Raw genomic sequence first — 10,235 nt, forward strand, 5'->3', positions numbered from 1 at the left:
TAGTCTGGGAGTCAGTAGAAAGACTTAATTTACTAGCAAATTCTGTAATGCTGGAACTTCTGATTAAGGTGCTATTGAATGCTATTTCCAGAAAAAAAAAGGAAGAAAAAAAAAAATTCTTAAATGTCAGAAGTGCAAAATAATTAACAGGAAAAGAATTACAAACATAACTACAGCCAAATATCAAGCTTCTTACAAATTTTTTTAATAGGGAGCGTAGGGCTGCAGTCTACTTCCCTTCTATGCAGACAGACAGAAACATGCAGTTATAAGGTAAAAGAAATGCTGAACACGCAAAGCCATCCATTTTTTTCTCCAGCATATGGTGTCACAACTGAAACACCAAACAAACAACGGCAAACCTAGAAAAAGAGAGGGGGGTTTGCTATTGTTGAACTCCGAAAAACATTAAAAATTGAAACAAGTGAGCATGAGGTACAAAACCCCTTTAACTTCAGGAAATAAGTTTTGGAAGAAAAAAATCCCTTTGTCCAGGGAAGTATTTATTGGCATTAAATGTTTAGCTACAGCACAAACTCTGGGTGCTTCCACAAGAGAAAATTATCACATAGGAAGTCTCATCTCACTGTTTCATAACCACTTTAAACCAGCAAAAATACAGTAATTCTGAAAAAGAATTTGCTTCTCTCTTCCTTAGAATGCTTGCTCCTCCCAATGCACTAGCACAAATGTTCAGGGACCAAGTAGCAAACTGAACATTATTAAAGCTGAGCTTTGATTTACAAACCCTAAATACTAGCTCCCTGATTCACCTCAAAACCCCATGAAACCTTGTGCTGAAATCAAATACAAAACATTGAGACAGAAAAGTCCGGCCAGGGCTGAGAGAGAGAAGTGTTAGATCCCAATGTCATGATGAGATCCCGCCAGGAAGACCTCCAAAGCAGGCTCTCCCTTTAGGTAAGACAGAGAAGACTATTAGAAATTAGACTATCCCATTACAAAAGCAGCCCAAGCCATAAATCTTTGATTCCATTTAGCAGATTTCCTTCTGGGACACACAGGAACCTCATCGTTGCAACCAACTATGCAACCAATAGTTCTAGTTGCAACCAACGTATCTGGTTGATCATGCTTCACTTAGTGTTTTAGACACTCAAGAAAACCAGGTAATGCTTCTAGTCTTATTTTCAATGTTAAATGATAGAAAAATCACTATTCCTGTATCCAAGCAAGGCAGGAATCTAAACCTTAGTGAATAGTTGATTGTTCCCAACTTCCATGAAAACCTTCCTTTCAGTCTCTTCATTTTCTTTTTTATTTGGAAGAATCATTAAGAGTTCTTAGCCTTGATCACAGGAAAAACAAGGCTATCAATCCAGATTAGTTTTGGATGAATTTCAGGGATTAGCAAACAAGATCACAGAACAGAGAAAATAAGCCAAACAGCAGTGCAAACTATACAAAATGCCTATATTGTGCTTGAAAAATCTTAGTATGTTAATGAGATGCACAGAAGTGATGAATTTAATCTAACATCGTGAAAGAACTAAAACATCTAAAAAGTTTGCAATCCTCAGAGATCTCTCCTGAAAAGTTATTCAGCAGAAAGTTTTATGATTCCATGAATATATTCAGAAGTTACTCATCTTTGACTATGTGTAACTTACTCCATAAAATGAATGCAACTTACCTGTACTCAAATATATGCATAACAGCCCATTATAATTCAATCTTGAGGTTTACACCTTAGTAAACGCATTTAATGTTTAAACATTCTTTTTTTCATAGCTAGTGATATACTTAGCCATTACAGGAATCCTAGTTAAATACTGTTTAATACAGCCTTAACACAACAATTTTACTGCTTTTTCAGAATGCATTCCTGAAATAACCATCACAATACTTCCTGAATACCCAGAAATTTTTTTGTAGAGTACCTGTCTACTGCACAGTCTTCTAGTAGCATTCTGTCAGGCTGTACACACTACCAGGTAACCAAGCAACAAAGATGCTCACTACATAACATGGGTTCATAGCTACTCATGAACAAACAACGAGAAACATCAAGTTTTTCTGATTGCTTGACATTTCTTATAGTTTAATAAAAATGAAGATAATTTGCAATTAAGTAACATGTTTGTTTACATAGTTCACAAATTCTACTCTACACAGAAATAACTTGCCCTACAAGTTTAAGTATACTATACACTTGCTGGGAAAACAAAACAAGCCAAACAAAACTCCTCCAAAACCAACTGCAGGAAAAAAAAACGACTTGGGGAAAGCAAACACAAGAAAGGTCTAAGCAAGTGTAACTGCATTGCCCCTAAGCATGTAGATTTTTAATTTTCTGAACACACTAAATAGCTTGTATCATAAACAGCTTCATTTAAAAATAAGTGCCACATAAGAATGCAGCAGCCATCTTAACTATTTTTACTGATGGCAATATAACCAACAGTGGCAAAAAAGTATATAAACATGCTCAGTTCAGAAAGTAGTGTTCAGGAACTAATTCAAAGTATCAATAACCTTTACTATAAACTACTGCTAACAAAGATTAAACTCAAATATTCTGTGAATGGACAAGTGGATACAATTGACCAATAACTATGTTCAGGCAAATTTATTCAGAGTAGCCCCAAAGCAGAAATATGCTGCTGTCTTGAGAGCACAACTCTTCCGTAAGAAACATCTGTATTTCCTAGATTCTGTGTTCTATCCCATAATAAAAACATAAGAACAAGAGATACTGAAATGTTAATGTCATAATCACTTTTTCCCTCCTGAATCAAAGACTATAAATCAAAGAAAAATACTTAAACCTGTTCCTCTTCTTCTTCTCACACTGAGTACTTATGAAAACCTGACCTTTCAGAAAACAAGAGACATTAAGAGAATTCTTTAGACTTCTTTGCAGAAAGATGGACTAAATGATCTATGATGCAGATTTGAACAGGAGTCAATGAGAGACAAAAAAAAAAAAACCCAAACAAAAAACCAGAAAAAGACCGGGGTTTTGCTGTTTGGGTTTGTGCAGGTTTTTTAAACTGAATTCATAGGAGAATAGTCAAACTACTTTTGATCTTTTCCTGCCAGTTCCCTAATGCCAATTCCTCTTCACTCAGTTTTTAGAGAGATCAATTCCGTGAACAGCAATCCCCACAGGGACTGCTTCCATGGGTCCAGAACTGGCAATTAAAAGTTTTCTCCACCTCCCCCAACCACCAGAAGAGTAACCAGAATTTTCTCTTTGAGAAGATATGGATTCCTTAAAATGTGTGAGAAGGAGCTCTTTCCTCATCTTTTCTGTTGTTTCTAGGAGGGGAATCCTCCATCAGACTGAAGACACCTGTCCACTAATGCTGTGTTTTGACCTCTCACTAATGGATGTACATGAGAACAAACTGCACCAGGACTTCTGAAAATGAAAAGCCCAGAACTGAAACTGGCACAGATAAGAACCAAACAACACAAGCCTTGTACCCTGATCACATCTTGGATGACATACGCTCTTAAGAGACTTGTCATGTGTTTTTGTTACAACTTTTACAGAAAGTGGTCTCAGTTAGGGAAAAGCAGTTTTCAAGTGACTGAGTTTCTCCAGAAATAGAAGTACTGTTTGTCACAGTACAAGCGATGTCTGTGTTGTCGGTACTAGTGCCTCACTGAGTAACAACAGGAAAGATCAGTGAAGATCCCTCCATGTCAGCATTACTACAGGAAGATGTCATCCAGCTAATGGTACTAAAACCATCAAGGCCTGCTGTACGGAGTTGCTGAGAGCAAGTTTCCTTCTTGTCTTTGGAAAACTTACAAGTTGTCCTCAACAGAAGCCACTAATTCATCACCCTCTTACAGACCCCTTTCTCCTAGATGAAGAGATTCTATTTCCACACTTTGTGCCTTTTGGACTCTCTTCTATCTTTCTTAAAAAAATAAAATACCACAGAAAATAATTTCTAATGACAGATCAAAAGAGACGATCTCACTTAGGTCTCTCTTAGGCCTAAGGTAAGGCTACCTTCAGCCTCATTCACTTCAACTCCCAAATCCAGAAAGGGATTGGTAGGTACAACATTTACTTGACTTGAAACTTTCTTTAAAGCAAAAGAAGAACTTAGTGTATCTAGAGAAAGGGCTTCAACAGGAAAGAGGTAGATTTCATTTAAGAGGGTCTACATCCTGCATTTATAAACTCAATTCCACTTCAACAGTTATGGTAGAAACCGTTTTCCTCTTCTGTCCTCTTTTCCTTTTAACTAGGTATTCCAAGAAAACAACAGTACAAGAATATGTTTGTTACAGAAAGTGCTAATAAGCTCAAATCAACACAGAAGGAAGTTGGATGCAAACAGGGACTTACCTCACTATCACTACCTGCTACTGAGACCTGTACACATCGAAGGCTAACGTCTTCAGTATAGAAAGTACAAAACTGCATACATCATCTTCAACAATTATTCAAAAAGCTCATAACCTCACAACACATGAAGCATTTTCAGACCAACAGTGAGATCTGTTTTGAAATACCTGTATAAAACACTGATGTTTACGAAGAAGGAACAGCAAGCAAACTTTTATAACCACATTTTTACAATGCTGTCCTAACACCAGGAAATAAAGCAGAGACCCAGGCTAAAATAACTATTGCCCCTTCCTGTCCATTTTAAACTTATGAATGACTTGCAAAACCCATGCTAATCTACAAAAGCACTGACAAAAATGTCTCTTAAAATATAATTTCATGTAAGTGCCCTGAATTCAGTGACACCACTTAGCAATTCCAAGTCATATCTGTACACTTCCAGATCACCTATCAGCTGAAACTTGATTTGTACCAGGAAAGGACACAGTGGCATTTCAATAGAATTACCCACAAAATACTGAAAAGTTTTTACACCTTCAAGTCAGCAGTGGGAAGAAAGATGGCATTTGATGTAGAAATGCTTGCTAGAAGCAGAAATACATCTTAACACCTTCTGAGCAAATGTGAAGCAACAGAGTGAAATTGTACCAAGTTAACACTGCCTTATCTGGACGTATCATTTGTGATTTGACACTACATCAAGATAATCTTAAGAATTTCAGGAAAGGCAGGCAGATACATTTCAACAGTAATGCTCCACAAAAGACCTAGTGCCTGACTTACTACTTCTGCAAGCTGATCTTCAAGAGCATCAACATGAAAGCCCAATTTTACATTTCTTTAGTAACTTCCACAACACCCAGGTAAAAGAAAAAATTAAAAATCATAACCAACAAAACCCCCACCCACTCTACTTGCTCTGAACTATTATTGATCCCCTGCTCAAAGCCAAAAAACAAAGAAGAAAACAAATCCATAACTCTTTCAAGTCCTACAAACAAATGTCCGCAGTTTGAGTAAAGCCAAAGTACACAAACTCCTCACAGAACAAAAAGAATTATGCTTGACGATTTATACTAATGTGGTAAATGCTATGATATATGTAGAACAAAACAAGACGTCCACCCGGTATTTTTACTAGTTGTGACGTTGTAAACTAGTAGAAATTGTTCAAACAGATGAGACTTGAAAAAAGGATGGCAAAAAAGAAAGCTTAAAGCTGCAACAAGATTAAAATACTAGCACTGCTGTGGATCTTGTTACCAAATCTGACAAAACAGTCAATACTGAAAACATTTTTAGAAAAGTATCCATTTTTTTTTCTGCCACAACATCCAAGACAAGTACTGATAGTATTAGAATTTTTTTCTAAAACTATCCCTAGAGCAACCATAATTTCACAGAAATTGATCCACTTTTCAAATTAATATACACTTTAGTGGATATACACTTTAGTGGATATACAATTTCATCTGAAACAAAGCATTTCATTAAAGTATACTGTGTGTGGAACATGACTGATTGAACATCTACTGAAAGATGTTTTTAAGAAAACATTCTTACGTATCCACCAGTAAACCCACATGCAGGTAAGAAAACATCTATACTTAAGGTGTGACAGTCAGGTTACTGAAAACTGCTATAACAGAATGACCTTTATCTCAATTCTGTAGCTTTGCTGTTTGCTTACAAAGCCATCCTCCTTTATAGAACCCTCTGAAGAGAGCAAAAGGAGAAGTAATTTGCCTTACAATAGAACTAGGTTAGGACAAAACCTGGTAAGGCATTGAAGACATTTTTAAAATACCACTACTTTAAATTCAGGCCCCGAATAAAATAAAGCCCATCTGGAATTAAAGAACTAATGCTTCTTAAGAACACAAAGCTGTATATAACCTTAAGAGAGATAACATTTTTCACTTTTATACTACAGTGCTATGCTGGCTATTACGAAACAGTACTTGAAGAGGGAGAAATGTTCAACGTAGCAATCAATGGAGTGTAAGATATTGAAATGTTAGTTCTCTGACATTAAACTGAGACACGCACAGAGTGTGATCTATCTAGTATAATTAATCTTCAAAAAAGAGAAAAAGAACAAGAAAAACTCAAACAGTAAGAATTCACTGCCCGTCTTGATCTGTATGGTTTATTAGCAACATCATAACTTTGTCTTGCCTTCTCATTGGATTTTGCCACATGTATTTCAGCTTCTCATGTCAATAAAAAAAGGCTTCAGTGATGTTTCTTCTGGTAGTTGTGCATATGAGTCTCCTGGATACTAACACCACAGTGCCACCTTTTAAGCACTGACTGACACAGCACAGAAGTCGCTGACCAACTCAGAGTAAGAGATACTCAGAATCACAGTGCCACAGAACCATCTACACTGTCACATCAAATTACATCATTTTTCTGAAGCTGGAGAGACAAATTTGCATAGCATTACTACCATATTCACAACTTGAAAGCCTTTCAAAGGACAACTCTGGTACTTTAAGGCTTGGCAGAGTACACAAACCTATTGTAGAAGTGTTTTCAACCAACACCTTCAACATTTGCATACATGAGTCTAAACAAGTATTTCAAAACTCTCATCTTCCCATTTAGAAAGAATGCTTCACACATATGCGAATTGGCACCATGACATCACCACACATTCTATCTCAAGAAAATGAATCTGGGTCTTTCACAAAACCAAGATAGATAATATAGCCCTTTTGACAATATTTTAGTCTATTATGCCCATAAAGAATTAACAGTCTACAGAATTAACAGTCTACTTTATAGACATAGTGGAAAGGAAGGATAGTTCCAACTTGTAAAAAAAAGACAAATAATACCACAAAAGTTTGGTAGGGGTTTGAAAGTATCCTCATATCCGTTTACTGCACTAGGCAGTACCACCAATTTCCAGTTTAGCTTTATTTTTTTGTTTGAGTAAAGGCAGTAACAGGAACAGGAAAAAATATTGCAAAACCACAAGCCACAGGTATTTTACCTTCTAACCTGAAACACTTGCAGTCGGTAGTCCAATAGGTGCTTATGAACAAGTTTGAGGCTTTGTATAAACTATCTCTTAGTTTCACTCTCCATTTGTTACCTGACTTTTAAATGTACCATGTATCAAAAATAACTTTCACCGAAAATACCTTTATTTACATTTATGTATGCATACATAGGTACATACACACCAGGTACTGCACTTAGTTCAGCTCATAGCAGTGGAAAGAGCATCATACAGACACCTCTAGAGCAAAATGTGTCATACCATAGTTGAGCTGGATGACTACACATACATTACAGACTTGATGTTATCCAAAATTTACTAGATTTAATCATTTACTCAATGTTTGGATCATCACTAAAATATCTTTGGTGTCAAGGAGTAAATCAAAGGCTCTTGCTTGTATCGTTAGAGATTCTGCTAAAACACTGCTGCTGTAGAAGATTTAAACCTGAAGATACAGCTCTTTGAAAAATAACTTAATAAAACATCTTCTTAAGTTTTATACTTATTATGCACTGCGGTACATAAAGAAACATGTAACTCTGATCCTAACCAAGAATGCTTTTGCAAGTCATACTTCAAGACTACTTATGCTATTTAAAAATACATACAAAATGAATCATCACAGAGTCAGGAGAAAGCATCTACAGACCAGTGCAACCAAAAACTTAACTTCATTTAAGCACTACATAATTTCTGAGAGGGAAAAGAAGGAGACAAGTTATTATCGGATAACCTTAAGAATCATATTAATGTATTGTCTTGGATGACTTCAAAGGAATCCTTTACCATGAGGATTACTGTTAACCATTACTCCTCTGCAACTCAATGTACAGACATCAGCATGGACATCTCGCCAAAGTTGGGTGGAAAATATGACACTTTTTCACAACATCTCACACATTTTCATAACACTTATTCAACTTATCTTGTCTTCCTCAAGATGACAACTAATGGAAAGAAAAAGGAACCTCGATGAAATCCAGGAAACAAGAAAGAATGGAGACAGATCTCACAATACCTTCTTTACATTTATCTGCAATAACTTACAGTAAAGGTTATGACCCAAGACGGATAAAAATACATTATAAAAGTATAGCTTCATGAGCATCCATCACACTTATCCAAGTCACTGTACCTAAACCAAAAGGCTTAAGATTAAAGGCAGACTTAAATGCTGATTTTATTATCCTTTACTGATATGTGTAAAACTTGATACATAATTTTACAGATGAACTGAGACAGTCTCTATATATATTAATACAGGCTGTTACAGCATTCTTCAGATTGCTCCTATCAACTGACACCATTCACAAGACAGGACAAAGGGCAGGCTTTAACAAATGTTGTGAAATACTTTATTTTTAAAAATCCTGTTCCTCTCTCACTACTAAGAGGAAATGAATTTAACATTTCTTCTTTTTACATGAAATATGTTAACTGAAAATCTGCTTGAAAAGGGGCAGAAGAAAGTGTTGCTCTTCTCACAGATCCGGAAAACAAAATTAAAGCTATCAGAACAGACACCGACCTTTGACCATGCAGACTTTACCTGTAAGTTTTCAGAGTTCTTTTATACTAAGGCATCTGAAAAAAGAACTGGTCAAATGGACCTGTCACAGAACATAAGCCTATAAACAATTACTACTCAATTTTCTAACAGTGAACACCAGCACTAAAAATAACAAATACACCTATCAATACCTCAGCAGGATGGGTTGGCCTGTCCACTCTCAGTATCTACTTGGAATGGAAGAAGGGAAAAGAAAAGCTACTGTACATCATCAAGCTGAAATATCTTGAAATGTAGTTATTACAAAAGCAATTATAAAAGCATTACTAATAGATATCTTTTTAGCTAATTAATTTAGCTAATATCTACTGTATTAATCAGCTATAAAGATATTAATAGACTACAAATAGCATCTTCAAATTAGTTACCACTGAAAACCTTCAAAGACAGTTTCATGCATATTTACCTGAACATAGCGTCTTGCTTTAAGTTTTTCCATTAGCTTCCAGCATGGCATACCTGACCCATTCCATTTTTTTGGTGACAAGGATTGTCTACCAAACTCCAAAGTATAGCTAGTCTCAAGCCATCTGAGCAACTGCCTTTCCTCTCCTTGTTTTCTCCTTGCTTAAGCAAGGGAAAGAACAGCCAATATCACATTACAAGTCATGTTTGAACAAGGGGAAAACACACCAACTGCACAGTCAAACGCCAACTCTGGAACTGTATCAAGCCATAAATAAGAGTAGCATCCTTTCACTATATCCACCTATATTAAAAAAAAAACCCAAACCCACCACACAAAAAACCCAAACCAAAAGAAAACTCAATCTATTCTTCCCAAAAGCCTGTACAAACAACCGATAAAATCTCAAGTCTAACCTGAAGACAAGACTCTGGACAGAGCATAACTAAGGCCTTGCTACCTTTGGGGGCCTTCTATCTCCAGAGCCAAGCCACAACATCAGCAGCATCTTACTGCAGTCAAGACGCCGAAGAGACCGTGGCAGCTCTTCTACCTGTGAATTTGTTTGCTGTTTAAGATTTTTTTAGACAACAAGAGCAGCATCTGTGGCCCAGCAGACACCACAGCACCTGCTAAGAGGATCCCCGGGCAGTCAACCTGCCACCCTCTCCAAAGGGCTCCAAAAACAAAGACCAAAGTTTTCTCTGCTCGGTGCGGGGGAGTGCGGCAGCATAACAAGAGCCAGCATCAACAGGAGCACCCTCCCATCACCACACCCCAGCCCCCGCACACCCCAGCGGACACCCCCACCCCGCGGAGGTTCCCCTCAACCCGGGGCAGCCCGGCTCCCCCGAGACCGCCGACGGGCTCCCACCCGGCCTCTCCCACGGCCGGGGAGAGGCGGGGGGAAGAG

Source organism: Athene cunicularia, assembly GCF_003259725.1.
Source record: "Athene cunicularia isolate RWA chromosome 1 unlocalized genomic scaffold, athCun1 chr1_part1, whole genome shotgun sequence".
NCBI classification, from domain to species: domain Eukaryota; kingdom Metazoa; phylum Chordata; class Aves; order Strigiformes; family Strigidae; genus Athene; species Athene cunicularia.